Genomic DNA, 17,513 nt, shown 5'->3' with positions numbered 1-17,513 from the left:
ATATCCCACATTCTCTTAGTATTATAGAGAAAAGCCATTATAGTGAGAGGGTATAGTAGTGTAAACGACCGGAATTACGACAGAGGGTTCAAAAACTACTATAGGTAGGCAGTGGTTGCCGACCTCTCATATTGTTCAAAACTTATGTATTCATATGATTTTGGCAATAATATGAGTAAATTAAATAATATACATATGAAAATGATTAATTATTATATGTATAAGGGAAAAAATGCTGAAAATATCCCACATTCTCTTAGTATTATAGAGAAAAGCCATTATAGTGAGAGGGTATAGTAGTGTAAACGACCGGAATTACGACAGAGGGTTCAAAAACTACTATAGGTAGGCAGTGGTTGCCGACCTCTCATATTGTTCAAAACTTATGTATTCATATGATTTTGGCAATAATATGAGTAAATTAAATAATATACATATGAAAATGATTAATTATTATATGTATAAGGGAAAAAATGCTGAAAATATCCCACATTCTCTTAGTATTATAGAGAAAAGCCATTATAGTGAGAGGGTATAGTAGTGTAAACGACCGGAATTACGACAGAGGGTTCAAAAACTACTATAGGTAGGCAGTGGTTGCCGACCTCTCATATTGTTCAAAACTTATGTATTCATATGATTTTGGCAATAATATGAGTAAATTAAATAATATACATATGAAAATGATTAATTATTATATGTATAAGGGAAAAAATAATCATATTATATATGAATAATGGAAAAAAAATGAAATGTTCCTATAATCTCTTAATATATAAGAGAATAGCCCGTATGTTGGGTGGCAAACGGAATTGAAAATACCCGCTTTGAGGACAGCGGGTTCAAAAACTACTATAGGTAGGCAGTGGTTGCCGACCTCCCGCATTATTCGAAATATTTATTTCGGATTATGTTTATATTGGTTACATACAATAAAGTATATTATTATCCGTACAAATTTGTTTCTCAGTTCTATAGAACACGGGACTTGGCTCCGCGGATAATAGGAATATACGCTTTATAGATAATATCGTTGAAACAAAAGTCAAGTTTCTATTATATATAGAATAACAAATCGTTTCCATATATTATCGTTAATTTTTGGAGGCAGGCAAATATTAATTTATTACCTGCCGTATAGTTGGATTATTATATCGTTACGGTATAATACAAATATGGATTCTTATGAAAGAAATATAAAATTATATATTAAATGTGGAAATATTATCATATGCGCTTGGTTTTATGTTATATATTACCAGAGATATATATGAAAAGAGATAAATTTTAAATTTATCTTCAAAATGCAAATGATTTAACTTAATATTTATATTGGTTAAACAAAAATTGTACATGTGTGGATACAATAATTATGTATGTTGGAAATAAAATGATATTTTATAATGAAATATGTATGTATAAAAAGATAAAATTATAGAAATATATATATTACAATAATTAGATGAAATTCTTGTTATATTGGTAAAACAAGTATAAATTAAAAATGAAAATATGGATTACGAATGCTATATAAAAATGGCCGTAATCGAATGGATTTTTTTACTTATATATTTAAAATTTTACCCAAAGGCGAAATATTGAATTTTATTCAATATAATAAAAATCATGGAATTATATAAAGTGAAAAATCTATATATCTATATATCTATTATATTGCTTATTTCGATTCAAAATATATGAATGGAATATGAAGGAAAAACATTATTCTGGTTGATCCTGCCAGTAGTTATATGCTTGTCTCAAAGATTAAGCCATGCATGTCTAAGTACACACGAATTAAAAGTGAAACCGCAAAAGGCTCATTATATCAGTTATGGTTCCTTAGATCGTTAACAGTTACTTGGATAACTGTGGTAATTCTAGAGCTAATACATGCAATTAAAACATGAACCTTATGGGACATGTGCTTTTATTAGGCTAAAACCAAGCGATCGCAAGATCGTTATATTGGTTGAACTCTAGATAACATGCAGATCGTATGGTCTTGTACCGACGACAGATCTTTCAAATGTCTGCCCTATCAACTTTTGATGGTAGTATCTAGGACTACCATGGTTGCAACGGGTAACGGGGAATCAGGGTTCGATTCCGGAGAGGGAGCCTGAGAAACGGCTACCACATCTAAGGAAGGCAGCAGGCGCGTAAATTACCCACTCCCAGCTCGGGGAGGTAGTGACGAAAAATAACAATACAGGACTCATATCCGAGGCCCTGTAATTGGAATGAGTACACTTTAAATCCTTTAACAAGGACCAATTGGAGGGCAAGTCTGGTGCCAGCAGCCGCGGTAATTCCAGCTCCAATAGCGTATATTAAAGTTGTTGCGGTTAAAACGTTCGTAGTTGAACTTGTGCTTCATACGGGTAGTACAACTTACAATTGTGGTTAGTACTATACCTTTATGTATGTAAGCGTATTACCGGTGGAGTTCTTATATGTGATTAAATACTTGTATTTTTTCATATGTTCCTCCTATTTAAAAACCTGCACTAGTGCTCTTAAACGAGTGTTATTGTGGGCCGGTACTATTACTTTGAACAAATTAGAGTGCTTAAAGCAGGCTTCAAATGCCTGAATATTCTGTGCATGGGATAATGAAATAAGACCTCTGTTCTGCTTTCATTGGTTTTCAGATCAAGAGGTAATGATTAATAGAAGCAGTTTGGGGGCATTAGTATTACGACGCGAGAGGTGAAATTCTTGGACCGTCGTAAGACTAACTTAAGCGAAAGCATTTGCCAAAGATGTTTTCATTAATCAAGAACGAAAGTTAGAGGTTCGAAGGCGATCAGATACCGCCCTAGTTCTAACCATAAACGATGCCAGCTAGCAATTGGGTGTAGCTACTTTTATGGCTCTCTCAGTCGCTTCCCGGGAAACCAAAGCTTTTGGGCTCCGGGGGAAGTATGGTTGCAAAGCTGAAACTTAAAGGAATTGACGGAAGGGCACCACCAGGAGTGGAGCCTGCGGCTTAATTTGACTCAACACGGGAAAACTTACCAGGTCCGAACATAAGTGTGTAAGACAGATTGATAGCTCTTTCTCGAATCTATGGGTGGTGGTGCATGGCCGTTCTTAGTTCGTGGAGTGATTTGTCTGGTTAATTCCGATAACGAACGAGACTCAAATATATTAAATAGATATCTTCAGGATTATGGTGCTGAAGCTTATGTAGCCTTCATTCATGGTGGCAGTAAAATGTTTATTGTGTTTGAATGTGTTTATGTAAGTGGAGCCGTACCTGTTGGTTTGTCCCATTATAAGGACACTAGCTTCTTAAATGGACAAATTGCGTCTAGCAATAATGAGATTGAGCAATAACAGGTCTGTGATGCCCTTAGATGTCCTGGGCTGCACGCGCGCTACAATGAAAGTATCAACGTGTATTTCCTAGACCGAGAGGTCCGGGTAAACCGCTGAACCACTTTCATGCTTGGGATTGTGAACTGAAACTGTTCACATGAACTTGGAATTCCCAGTAAGTGTGAGTCATTAACTCGCATTGATTACGTCCCTGCCCTTTGTACACACCGCCCGTCGCTACTACCGATTGAATTATTTAGTGAGGTCTCCGGACGTGATCACTGTGACGCCTTGCGTGTTACGGTTGTTTCGCAAAAGTTGACCGAACTTGATTATTTAGAGGAAGTAAAAGTCGTAACAAGGTTTCCGTAGGTGAACCTGCGGAAGGATCATTATTGTATAATATCCTTATCGTTAATAAACATTTGTTATAATACAAATAAATACAATTTACCAAAATAAAAATATTACAAAATGATTCCACGGAATCAAAAGTTAAAGTCAAAATAAAATGAAGATGGCTTTTATTTTATATGTGGGGCTTGGCAACCTCATAAAAAGACTTTAACATTATTAATGTTGTTGTGCGTATTTGTGGCAGTACCTACTACAACAATGGCGTTTCCTATAAAAACAAATTCTCGAAAATGGAAATCGAAGAAACTGAACAAAATTTGAAAGTAGAAGTCGAATTAAAATTAAAATAATTTTGAATGTGGTATTCAAAATAAGTGTGTGTGTATATGGACCATAATATACACGCGTTGCGAATATGTATTGTTCATCTATGTTATGAGCATACGTTGGCTAATGCAACAACCTAAAATATACAATGTTTGTACCTGTCATCCATCAGGTTAATGTTTTATATAAATTTTGCAGTATGTGTCACCCAAAATAGCAAACCATAACCAGATTTTTATGATACATAATGCTTATATGAAACTAAGACATATCGCAACATTTATTTTTAGGTATAAAAATAAATTTATTGAAGGAATTGATATATGCCAGTAAAATGGTGTATTTTAATTTCTTTCAATAAAAACAATATTGATATTATATAAAAATGAATTATAAAACTCTAAGCGGTGGATCACTCGGCTCATGGGTCGATGAAGAACGCAGCAAACTGTGCGTCATCGTGTGAACTGCAGGACACATGAACATCGACATTTTGAACGCATATCGCAGTCCATGCTGTTATGTACTTTAATTAATTTTATAGTGCTGCTTGGACTACATATGGTTGAGGGTTGTAAGACTATGCTAATTAAGTTGTTTATAAATTTTTTATAAGCATATGGTATATTATTGGATTAAATAATGATTTTATTCATAATATTAAAAAAGAAATGAAAAACATTATCTCACATTTGAATGTGAAAAACGAAGAGAAATATTTTCTTTTTCAATCAAATAATACTGAGAAATGTCTAGCATAAAAAATTGAAATATTTTTCATCTAGAATTGTCTCTTATTAATGATTCGGAAAAAGAAAAATCTTGGTTTTGTTATTATTCTTCGTTGGTTCGTTAAATGGATAAAAAATAACTTTGCTTACAAGAACTATTGGAACTATTTATAACGAATTTAATTGATTGTTTTATCATTTATATATAAAGAATTTATGGCAAAAAATAGTTATATATACAACCTCAACTCATATGGGACTACCCCCTGAATTTAAGCATATTAATTAGGGGAGGAAAAGAAACTAACAAGGATTTTCTTAGTAGCGGCGAGCGAAAAGAAAACAGTTCAGCACTAAGTCACTTTGTCTATATGGCAAATGTGAGATGCAGTGTATGGAGCGTCAATATTCTAGTATGAGAAATTAATGATTTAAGTCCTTCTTAAATGAGGCCATTTACCCATAGAGGGTGCCAGGCCCGTATAACGTTAATGATTACTAGATGATGTTTCCAAAGAGTCGTGTTGCTTGATAGTGCAGCACTAAGTGGGTGGTAAACTCCATCTAAAACTAAATATAACCATGAGACCGATAGTAAACAAGTACCGTGAGGGAAAGTTGAAAAGAACTCTGAATAGAGAGTTAAACAGTACGTGAAACTGCTTAGAGGTTAAGCCCGATGAACCTGAATATCCGTTATGGAAAATTCATCATTAAAATTGTAATATTTAAATAATATTATTAAGAATAATGTGCATTTTTTCCATATAAGGACATTGTAATCTATTAGCATATCCCAAATTTATCATAAAATATAACTTATAGTTTATTCCAATTAAATTGCTTGCATTTTAACACAGAATAAATGTTATTAATTTGATAAAGTGCTGATAGATTTATATTATTACAGAGCGTTAATTTTTCGGAATTATATAATGGCATAATTATCATTGATTTTTGTGTTTATTATATGCTCTTGTATGATTAACAATGCGAAAGATTCAGGATACCTTCGGGACCCGTCTTGAAACACGGACCAAGGAGTCTAACATATGTGCAAGTTATTGGGATGTAAACCTAATAGCGTAATTAACTTGACTAATAATGGGATTAGTTTTTTAGCTATTTATAGCTAATTAACACAATCCCGGGGCGTTCTATATAGTTATGTATAATGTATATTTATATTATTTATGCCTCTAACTGGAACGTACCTTGAGCATATATGCTGTGACCCGAAAGATGGTGAACTATACTTGATCAGGTTGAAGTCAGGGGAAACCCTGATGGAAGACCGAAACAGTTCTGACGTGCAAATCGATTGTCAGAATTGAGTATAGGGGCGAAAGACCAATCGAACCATCTAGTAGCTGGTTCCTTCCGAAGTTTCCCTCAGGATAGCTGGTGCATTTTAATATTATATAAAATAATCTTATCTGGTAAAGCGAATGATTAGAGGCCTTAGGGTCGAAACGATCTTAACCTATTCTCAACTTTAAATGGGTAAGAACCTTAACTTTCTTGATATGAAGTTCAAGGTTATGATATAATGTGCCCAGTGGGCCACTTTTGGTAAGCAGAACTGGCGCTGTGGGATGAACCAAACGTAATGTTACGGTGCCCAAATTAACAACTCATGCAGATACCATGAAAGGCGTTGGTTGCTTAAAACAGCAGGACGGTGATCATGGAAGTCGAAATCCGCTAAGGAGTGTGTAACAACTCACCTGCCGAAGCAACTAGCCCTTAAAATGGATGGCGCTTAAGTTGTATACCTATACATTACCGCTAAAGTAGATGATTTATATTACTTGTGATATAAATTTGAAACTTTAGTGAGTAGGAAGGTACAATGGTATGCGTAGAAGTGTTTGGCGTAAGCCTGCATGGAGCTGCCATTGGTACAGATCTTGGTGGTAGTAGCAAATAATCGAATGAGACCTTGGAGGACTGAAGTGGAGAAGGGTTTCGTGTGAACAGTGGTTGATCACGAGTTAGTCGGTCCTAAGTTCAAGGCGAAAGCCGAAAATTTTCAAGTAAAACAAAAATGCCTAACTATATAAACAAAGCGAATATAATACACTTGAATAATTTTGAACGAAAGGAATACGGTTCCAATTCCGTAACCTGTTGAGTATCCGTTTGTTATTAAATATGGGCCTCGTGCTCATCCTGGCAACAGGAACGACCATAAAGAAGCCGTCGAGAGATATCGGAAGAGTTTTCTTTTCTGTTTTATAGCCGTACTACCATGGAAGTCTTTCGCAGAGAGATATGGTAGATGGGCTAGAAGAGCATGACATATACTGTTGTGTCGATATTTTCTCCTCGGACCTTGAAAATTTATGGTGGGGACACGCAAACTTCTCAACAGGCCGTACCAATATCCGCAGCTGGTCTCCAAGTGAAGAGTCTCTAGTCGATAGAATAATGTAGGTAAGGGAAGTCGGCAAATTAGATCCGTAACTTCGGGATAAGGATTGGCTCTGAAGATTGAGATAGTCGGGCTTGATTGGGAAACAATAACATGGTTATGTGCTCGTTCTGGGTAAATAGAGTTTCTAGCATTATGTTAGTTACTTGTTCCCCGGATAGTTTAGTTACGTAGCCAATTGTGGAACTTTCTTGCTAAAATTTAAGAATACTATTTGGGTTAAACCAATTAGTTCTTATCAATTATAACGATTATCAATTAACAATCAATTCAGAACTGGCACGGACTTGGGGAATCCGACTGTCTAATTAAAACAAGCATTGTGATGGCCCTAGCGGGTGTTGACACAATGTGATTTCTGCCCAGTGCTCTGAATGTCAAAGTGAAGAAATTCAAGTAAGCGCGGGTCAACGGCGGGAGTAACTATGACTCTCTAAGGTAGCCAAATGCCTCGTCATCTAATTAGTGACGCGCATGAATGGATTAACGAGATTCCTACTGTCCTATCTACTATCTAGCGAAACCACAGCCAAGGGAACGGCTTGGAATAATTAGCGGGGAAAGAAGACCCTTTTGAGCTTGACTCTAATCTGGCAGTGTAAGGAGACATAAGAGGTGTAGAATAAGTGGAGATATTAGACCTCGGTTTGGTATCGTCAATGAAATACCACTACTCTTATTGTTTCCTTACTTACTTGATTAAATGGAACGTGTATCATTTCCTAGCCATTATACGGATATATTTATTATATCTTATGGTATTGGGTTTTGATGCAAGCTTCTTGATCAAAGTATCACGAGTTTGTTATATAATCGCAAACAAATTCTTTAATAAAACGATGCATTTATGTATTTTGATTTGAAAATTTGGTATAACTCCAATTACTCAGGTATGATCCAATTCAAGACATTGCCAGGTAGGGAGTTTGACTGGGCGGTACATCTCTCAAATAATAACGGAGGTGTCCCAAGGCCAGCTCAGTGCGGACAGAAACCACACATAGAGCAAAAGGGCAAATGCTGACTTGATCTCGGTGTTCAGTACACACAGGACAGCAAAAGCTCGGCCTATCGATCCTTTGGTTTAAAGAGTTTTTAACAAGAGGTGTCAGAAAAGTTACCATAGGATAACTGGCTTGTGGCGGCCAAGCGTTCATAGCGACGTCGCTTTTTGATCCTTCGATGTCGGCTCTTCCTATCATTGTGAAGCAAAATTCACCAAGCGTTGGATTGTTCACCCATGCAAGGAACGTGAGCTGGGTTTAGACCGTCGTGAGACAGGTTAGTTTACCCTACTAATGACAAAACGTTGTTGCGACAGCATTCCTGCGTAGTACGAGAGGAACCGCAGTACGGACCAATGGCACAATACTTGTTCGAGCGAACAGTGGTATGACGCTACGTCCGTTGGATTATGCTGAACGCCTCTAAGGTCGTATCCGTGCTGGACTGCAATGATAAATAAGGGCAATTTGCATTGTATGGCTTCTAAACCATTTAAAGTTTATAATTTATTTTATAAACGACATGGATGTGATCCAATGTAATTTGTAACATAGTAAATTAGGAGGATCTTCGATACCTGATGCCGCTATTACATATAAAAGCATATTTAATACAATGACAAAGCCTAGAATCAATTGTAAACGACTTTTGTAACAGGCAAGGTGTTGTAAGTGGTTGAGCAGCTGCCATACTGCGATCCACTGAAGCTTATCCTTGCTGATGATTCGATAAATAAAGATATTTTTCCTGATCACAACAAAACTCGTCATCAATTAGTGACGCATATGATATTGTCCCTATCATATAATTTTTGATATAAAGACTTAAAGAATTTATCAAGTTGCAAAACCCTCGTCATCAATTTAGTGACGCATATGATATTGTCCCTATCGTATAATTTTTGATATAAAGACTTTAAAGAATTCTATAACTTGCCAATACTCGTCATCAATTTATGACGCAATAATATTGTCCTATATATAATAATATAAAATTTAATGAATGTGTCAAGTTGCAACACCTCGTCATCAATTTAGTGACGCATATGATATTGTCCCTATCATATAATTTTTGATATAAAGACTTTAAAGGAAATTATATCAATTGCCAAATACCTCGTCATCAATTTAGTGACGCATATGATATTGTCCCTATCATATAATTAAATTATAAGATTTATAATTTCAAATTGCAAAACCTTATAAGTTGTGCCAATATTGATATAGATGACCTATTATGAATGTGTTTTGCACCTCATCATAATTTAATAGATATATATTTGTCTTATTTATATATGTATTTATATATAATAATAAAAGACTTTAATGATTGTGTAGTTGCCAAACACTCGTCATCAATTTAGTGACGCATATGATATTGTCCCTATCATATAATTTTTGATATAAAGACTTAAGATTATAATGAATACTCGTATCATTTAGTGGCAGATTGCCTACATATAAAATAAAAGCTTTATGAATTTGTAGTGCACCGTCTCATTTATGATTGATGCCTATATATTTTTGATATAACTTTAAAATTTATCATTGCCATCTCGTCATCAATTAGTCCATATATTGTTTAATAATTAATATAAAGACTTTAATGAATTGTGTCAAGTTGCCAAACACCTCGTCATCATTTAGTGACGCATATGATATTGTCCCTATCATATAATTTGATATAAAAACTTTAAAGAATTGTATCAAGTTGCCAAATACCATCGTCATCAATTTAGTGACGGCATATGATATTGTCCCTATCATATAATAATATAAAAGACTTTAATGAATTGTGTCAAGTTGCCAAACACCTGTCATCAATTTAGTGACGCATATGATATTGTCCCTATCATAATAATATTTGATATAAAAACTTTAAAGAATTATATCAAGTTGCCAAATACCTCGTCATCAATTTAGTGACGCATATGATATTGTCTCTATCATATAATTAATATAAAGACTTTAATGAATTGTGTCAAGTTGCAAACACCTCGTCATCAATTTAGTGACGCATATGATATTGTCCCTATCATATAATTTTTGATATAAAGACTTTAAAGATTCTATAAGTTGCAATATCGTCATCAATTTAGTGACGCATATGATATTGTCTCTATCATATAATTAATATAAAGACTTTAATGATTTGTGTCACGTTGCCAAACACCTCGTCATCAATTTAGTGACGCATATGATATTGTCCCTATCATATAATTAATATAAAGACTTTTTAAAGAATTGTATCAAGTTGCCAAACACCTCGTCATCAACTACTATATTATGGTTGCGCCGACCTCTCATATTGTATTCTCTTATGTCTTCATAGGATTTTGGCATTATACGAGTAAATTAAATAATATACATATGAAAATGATTAATTATTATATGTATAAGGGAAAAAATGCTGAATATTCCATATTATCTTAGTATTATAGAGGAAAGACCGTTGCCGACCTCTGATATTGTTCAAAACTTATGTATTTATATGATTTTGGCAATTATATGAGTAAATTAAATAATATACATATAAAATGATTAAATATTATATGTATAAATGTATAAAGGAAAAAATGATGAAATATTCCCACATTATCTTAGTATTATAGAGGAAAGACCGTTGCTGACCTCTGATATTGTTCAAAACTTATGTATTTATATGATTTTGGCAATAATATGAGTAAATTAAATAATATACATATGAAAATGATTAATTATTATATGTATAAATGTATAAGGGAAAAAATGCTGAAAATATTCCATATTATCTTAGTATTATAGAGGAAAGACCGTTGCTGACCTCTGATATTGTTCAAAACTTATGTATTTATATGATTTTGGCAATTATATGAGTAAATTAAATAATATACATATGAAAATTATTAATTATTATATGTATAGGGGAAAAAATGCTGAAATATTCCCACATTCTCTTAGTATTATAGAGAAAAGCCATTATAGTGAGAGGGTATAGTAGTGTAAACGACCGGAATTACGACAGAGGGTTCAAAAACTACTATAGGTAGGCAGTGGTTGCCGACCTCTCATATTGTTCAAAACTTATGTATTCATATGATTTTGGCAATTATATGAGTAAATTAAATAATATACATATGAAATTATTAATTATTATATGTATAGGGGAAAAAATGCTGAAATATTCCCACATTCTCTTAGTATTATAGAGAAAAGCCATTATAGTGAGAGGGTATAGTAGTGTAAACGACCGGAATTACGACAGAGGGTTCAAAAACTACTATAGGTAGGCAGTGGTTGCCGACCTCTCATATTGTTCAAAACTTATGTATTCATATGATTTTGGCAATTATATGAGTAAATTAAATAATATACATATGAAAATTATTAATTATTATATGTATAAGGGAAAAAATGCTGAAAATATCCCACATTCTCTTAGTATAATAGAGAAAGCCATTATAGTGAGAGGGTATAGTAGTGTAAACGACCGGAATTACGACAGAGGGTTCAAAAACTACTATAGGTAGGCAGTGGTTGCCGACCTCTCATATTGTTCAAAACTTATGTATTCATATGATTTTGGCAATAATATGAGTAAATTAAATAATATACATATGAAAATGATTAATTATTATATGTATAAGGGAAAAATTCTGAAAATATCCCACATTCTCTTAGTATTATAGAGAAAAGCCATTATAGTGAGAGGGTATAGTAGTGTAAACGACCGGAATTACGACAGAGGGTTCAAAAACTACTATAGGTAGGCAGTGGTTGCCGACCTCTCATATTGTTCAAAACTTATGTATTCATATGATTTTGGCAATAATATGAGTAAATTAAATAATATACATATGAAAATGATTAATTATTATATGTATAAGGGAAAAAATGCTGAAAATATCCCACATTCTCTTAGTATTATAGAGAAAAGCCATTATAGTGAGAGGGTATAGTAGTGTAAACGACCGGAATTACGACAGAGGGTTCAAAAACTACTATAGGTAGGCAGTGGTTGCCGACCTCTCATATTGTTCAAAACTTATGTATTCATATGATTTGGCAATAATATGAGTAAATTAAATAATATACATATGAAAATGATTAATTATTATATGTATAAGGGAAAAAATGCTGAAAATATCCCACATTCTCTTAGTATTATAGAGAAAAGCCATTATAGTGAGAGGGTATAGTAGTGTAAACGACCGGAATTACGACAGAGGGTTCAAAAACTACTATAGGTAGCAGTGGTTGCGACCTCTCATATTGTTCAAAACTTATGTATTCATATGATTTTGGCAATAATATGAGTAAATTAAATAATATACATATGAAAATGATTAATTATTATATGTATAAGGGAAAAAATAATCATATTATATATGAATAATGGAAAAAAATGAAATGTTCCTATAATCTCTTAATATATAAGAGAATAGCCCGTATGTTGGGTGGCAAACGGAATTGAAAATACCCGCTTTGAGGACAGCGGGTTCAAAAACTACTATAGGTAGGCAGTGGTTGCCGACCTCCCGCATTATTCGAAATATTTATTTCGGATTATGTTTATATTGGTTACATACAATAAAGTATATTATTATCCGTACAAATTTGTTTCTCAGTTCTATAGAACACGGGACTTGGCTCCGCGGATAATAGGAATATACGCTTTATAGATAATATCGTTGAAACAAAAGTCAAGTTTCTATTATATATAGAATAACAAATCGTTTCCATATATTATCGTTAATTTTTGGAGGCAGGCAAATATTAATTTATTACCTGCCGTATAGTTGGATTATTATATCGTTACGGTATAATACAAATATGGATTCTTATGAAAGAAATATAAAATTATATATTAAATGTGGAAATATTATCATATGCGCTTGGTTTTATGTTATATATTACCAGAGATATATATGAAAAGAGATAAATTTTAAATTTATCTTCAAAATGCAAATGATTTAACTTAATATTTATATTGGTTAAACAAAAATTGTACATGTGTGGATACAATAATTATGTATGTTGGAAATAAAATGATATTTTATAATGAATATGTATGTATAAAAAGATAAAATTATAGAATATTATATTACAATAATTAGATGAAATTCTTGTTATATTGGTAAAACAGTATAAATTAAAAATGAAAATATGGATTACGAATGCTATATAAAAATGGCCGTAATCGATGGATTTTTTTACTTATATATTTAAAATTTTACCCAAAGGCGAAATATTGAATTTTATTCAATATAATAAAATCATGGAATTATATAAAGTGAAAAATCTATATATCTATATATCTATTATATTGCTTATTTCGATTCAAAATATATGAATGGAATATGAAGGAAAACATTATTCTGGTTGATCCTGCCAGTAGTTATATGCTTGTCTCAAAGATTAAGCCATGCATGTCTAAGTACACACGAATTAAAAGTGAAACCGCAAAAGGCTCATTATATCAGTTATGGTTCCTTAGATCGTTAACAGTTACTTGGATAACTGTGGTAATTCTAGAGCTAATACATGCAATTAAAACATGAACCTTATGGGACATGTGCTTTTATTAGGCTAAAACCAAGCGATCGCAAGATCGTTATATTGGTTGAACTCTAGATAACATGCAGATCGTATGGTCTTGTACCGACGACAGATCTTTCAAATGTCTGCCCTATCAACTTTTGATGGTAGTATCTAGGACTACCATGGTTGCAACGGGTAACGGGGAATCAGGGTTCGATTCCGGAGAGGGAGCCTGAGAAACGGCTACCACATCTAAGGAAGGCAGCAGGCGCGTAAATTACCCACTCCCAGCTCGGGGAGGTAGTGACGAAAAATAACAATACAGGACTCATATCCGAGGCCCTGTAATTGGAATGAGTACACTTTAAATCCTTTAACAAGGACCAATTGGAGGGCAAGTCTGGTGCCAGCAGCCGCGGTAATTCCAGCTCCAATAGCGTATATTAAAGTTGTTGCGGTTAAAACGTTCGTAGTTGAACTTGTGCTTCATACGGGTAGTACAACTTACAATTGTGGTTAGTACTATACCTTTATGTATGTAAGCGTATTACCGGTGGAGTTCTTATATGTGATTAAATACTTGTATTTTTTCATATGTTCCTCCTATTTAAAAACCTGCACTAGTGCTCTTAAACGAGTGTTATTGTGGGCCGGTACTATTACTTTGAACAAATTAGAGTGCTTAAAGCAGGCTTCAAATGCCTGAATATTCTGTGCATGGGATAATGAAATAAGACCTCTGTTCTGCTTTCATTGGTTTTCAGATCAAGAGGTAATGATTAATAGAAGCAGTTTGGGGGCATTAGTATTACGACGCGAGAGGTGAAATTCTTGGACCGTCGTAAGACTAACTTAAGCGAAAGCATTTGCCAAAGATGTTTTCATTAATCAAGAACGAAAGTTAGAGGTTCGAAGGCGATCAGATACCGCCCTAGTTCTAACCATAAACGATGCCAGCTAGCAATTGGGTGTAGCTACTTTTATGGCTCTCTCAGTCGCTTCCGGGAAACCAAAGCTTTTGGGCTCCGGGGGAAGTATGGTTGCAAAGCTGAAACTTAAAGGAATTGACGGAAGGGCACCACCAGGAGTGGAGCCTGCGGCTTAATTTGACTCAACACGGGAAAACTTACCAGGTCCGAACATAAGTGTGTAAGACAGATGATAGCTCTTTCTCGAATCTATGGGTGGTGGTGCATGGCCGTTCTTAGTTCGTGGAGTGATTTGTCTGGTTAATTCCGATAACGAACGAGACTCAAATATATTAAATAGATATCTTCAGGATTATGGTGCTGAAGCTTATGTAGCCTTCATTCATGGTGGCAGTAAAATGTTTATTGTGTTTGAATGTGTTTATGTAAGTGGAGCCGTACCTGTTGGTTTGTCCCATTATAAGGACACTAGCTTCTTAAATGGACAAATTGCGTCTAGCAATAATGAGATTGAGCAATAACAGGTCTGTGATGCCCTTAGATGTCCTGGGCTGCACGCGCGCTACAATGAAAGTATCAACGTGTATTTCCTAGACCGAGAGGTCCGGGTAAACCGCTGAACCACTTTCATGCTTGGGATTGTGAACTGAAACTGTTCACATGAACTTGGAATTCCCAGTAAGTGTGAGTCATTAACTCGCATTGATTACGTCCTGCCCTTTGTACACACCGCCCCGTCGCTACTACCGATTGAATTATTTAGTGAGGTCTCCGGACGTGATCACTGTGACGCCTTGCGTGTTACGGTTGTTTCGCAAAAGTTGACCGAACTTGATTATTTAGAGGAAGTAAAAGTCGTAACAAGGTTTCCGTAGGTGAACCTGCGGAAGGATCATTATTGTATAATATCCTTATCGTTAATAAACATTTGTTATAATACAAATAAATACAATTTACCAAAATAAAAATATTACAAAATGATTCCACGGAATCAAAAGTTAAAGTCAAAATAAAATGAAGATGGCTTTTATTTTATATGTGGGGCTTGGCAACCTCATAAAAAGACTTTAACATTATTAATGTTGTTGTGCGTATTTGTGGCAGTACCTACTACAACAATGGCGTTTCCTATAAAAACAAATTCTCGAAAATGGAAATCGAAGAAACTGAACAAAATTTGAAAGTAGAAGTCGAATTAAAATTAAAATAATTTTGAATGTGGTATTCAAAATAAGTGTGTGTGTATATGGACCATAATATACACGCGTTGCGAATATGTATTGTTCATCTATGTTATGAGCATACGTTGGCTAATGCAACAACCTAAAATATACAATGTTTGTACCTGTCATCCATCAGGTTAATGTTTTATATAATTTTGCAGTATGTGTCACCAAAATAGCAAACCATAACCAGATTTTTATGATACATATGCTTATATGAAACTAAGACATATCGCAACATTTATTTTTAGGTATAAAAATAAATTTATTGAAGGAATTGATATATGCCAGTAAAATGGTGTATTTTTAATTTCTTTCAATAAAAACAATATTGATATTATATAAAAATGAATTATAAAACTCTAAGCGGTGGATCACTCGGCTCATGGGTCGATGAAGAACGCAGCAAACTGTGCGTCATCGTGTGAACTGCAGGACACATGAAACATCGACATTTTGAACGCATATCGCAGTCCATGCTGTTATGTACTTTAATTAATTTTATAGGTGCTGCTTGGACTACATATGGTTGAGGGTTGTAAGACTATGCTAATTAAGTTGTTTATAAATTTTTTTATAAGCATATGGTATATTATTGGATTAAATAATGATTTTATTCATAATATTAAAAAAGAAATGAAAAACATATCTCACATTTGAATGTGAAAAACGAAGAGAAATATTTTCTTTTTCAATCAAATAATACTGAGAAATGTCTAGCATAAAAAATTGAAATATTTTTCATCTAGAATGTCTCTTATTAATGATCGGAAAAAGAAAAATCTTGGTTTTGTTATTATTCTTCGTTGGTTCGTTAAATGGATAAAAAATAACTTTGCTTACAAGAACTATTGGAACTATTTATAACGAATTTAATTGATTGTTTTATCATTTATATATAAAGAATTTATGGCAAAAAATAGTTATATATACAACCTCAACTCATATGGGACTACCCCCTGAATTTAAGCATATTATTAGGGGAGGAAAGAAACTAACAGATTTTCTTAGTAGCGGCGAGCGAAAAGAAAACAGTTCAGCACTAAGTCACTTTGTCTATATGGCAAATGTGAGATGCAGTGTATGGAGCGTCAATATTCTAGTATGAGAAATTAATGATTTAAGTCCTTCTTAAATGAGGCCATTTACCCATAGAGGGTGCCAGGCCCGTATAACGTTAATGATTACTAGATGATGTTTCCAAAGAGTCGTGTTGCTTGATAGTGCAGCACTAAGTGGGTGGTAAACTCCATCTAAACTAAATATAACCATGAGACCGATAGTAAACAAGTACCGTGAGGGAAAGTTGAAAAGAACTCTGAATAGAGAGTTAAACAGTACGTGAAACTGCTTAGAGGTTAAGCCCGATGAACCTGAATATCCGTTATGGAAAATTCATCATTAAATTGTAATATTAAATAATATTATTAAGAATAATGTGCATTTTTTCCATATAAGGACATTGTAATCTATTAGCATATCCAAATTTATCATAAAATATAACTTATAGTTTATTCCAATTAAATTGCTTGCATTTTAACACAGAATAAATGTTATTAATTTGATAAAGTGCTGATAGATTTATATTATTACAGAGCGTTAATTTTTCGGAATTATATAATGGCATAATTATCATTGATTTTTGTGTTAATAATGCTCTTGTA

General features: G+C 33.6%; 5 non-coding genes across 5 annotated transcripts; all 5 read left to right on the top strand.

Moving 5' to 3' along the window:
• Positions 1-1,724: 1,724 nt before the first annotated feature.
• On the top strand, positions 1,725-3,719 carry LOC117149897. The gene has a single exon (XR_004460598.1). It is a non-coding gene; the product is annotated as a small subunit ribosomal RNA (ribosomal RNA).
• A 685-nt stretch (positions 3,720-4,404) lies between these two features.
• Positions 4,405-4,583, top strand: LOC117149894. The gene has a single exon (XR_004460595.1). It is a non-coding gene; the product is annotated as a 5.8S ribosomal RNA (ribosomal RNA).
• Positions 4,584-4,978: 395 nt separating this feature from the next.
• Positions 4,979-8,907, top strand: LOC117149890. The gene has a single exon (XR_004460594.1). It is a non-coding gene; the product is annotated as a large subunit ribosomal RNA (ribosomal RNA).
• A 4,624-nt stretch (positions 8,908-13,531) lies between these two features.
• LOC117149888 lies at positions 13,532-15,524 on the top strand. Its single transcript, XR_004460593.1, has one exon. It is a non-coding gene; the product is annotated as a small subunit ribosomal RNA (ribosomal RNA).
• A 683-nt stretch (positions 15,525-16,207) lies between these two features.
• LOC117149884 lies at positions 16,208-16,388 on the top strand. The gene has a single exon (XR_004460590.1). It is a non-coding gene; the product is annotated as a 5.8S ribosomal RNA (ribosomal RNA).
• Positions 16,389-17,513: the final 1,125 nt, after the last annotated feature.

The sequence above is a fragment of the Drosophila mauritiana genome, unplaced genomic scaffold, assembly GCF_004382145.1.
Source record: "Drosophila mauritiana strain mau12 unplaced genomic scaffold, ASM438214v1 U_5, whole genome shotgun sequence".
Lineage (NCBI taxonomy): Eukaryota > Metazoa > Arthropoda > Insecta > Diptera > Drosophilidae > Drosophila > Drosophila mauritiana.
Note: the sequence above shows the minus strand (reverse complement) of the source record. Positions and strands in the feature narration are given on the sequence as shown.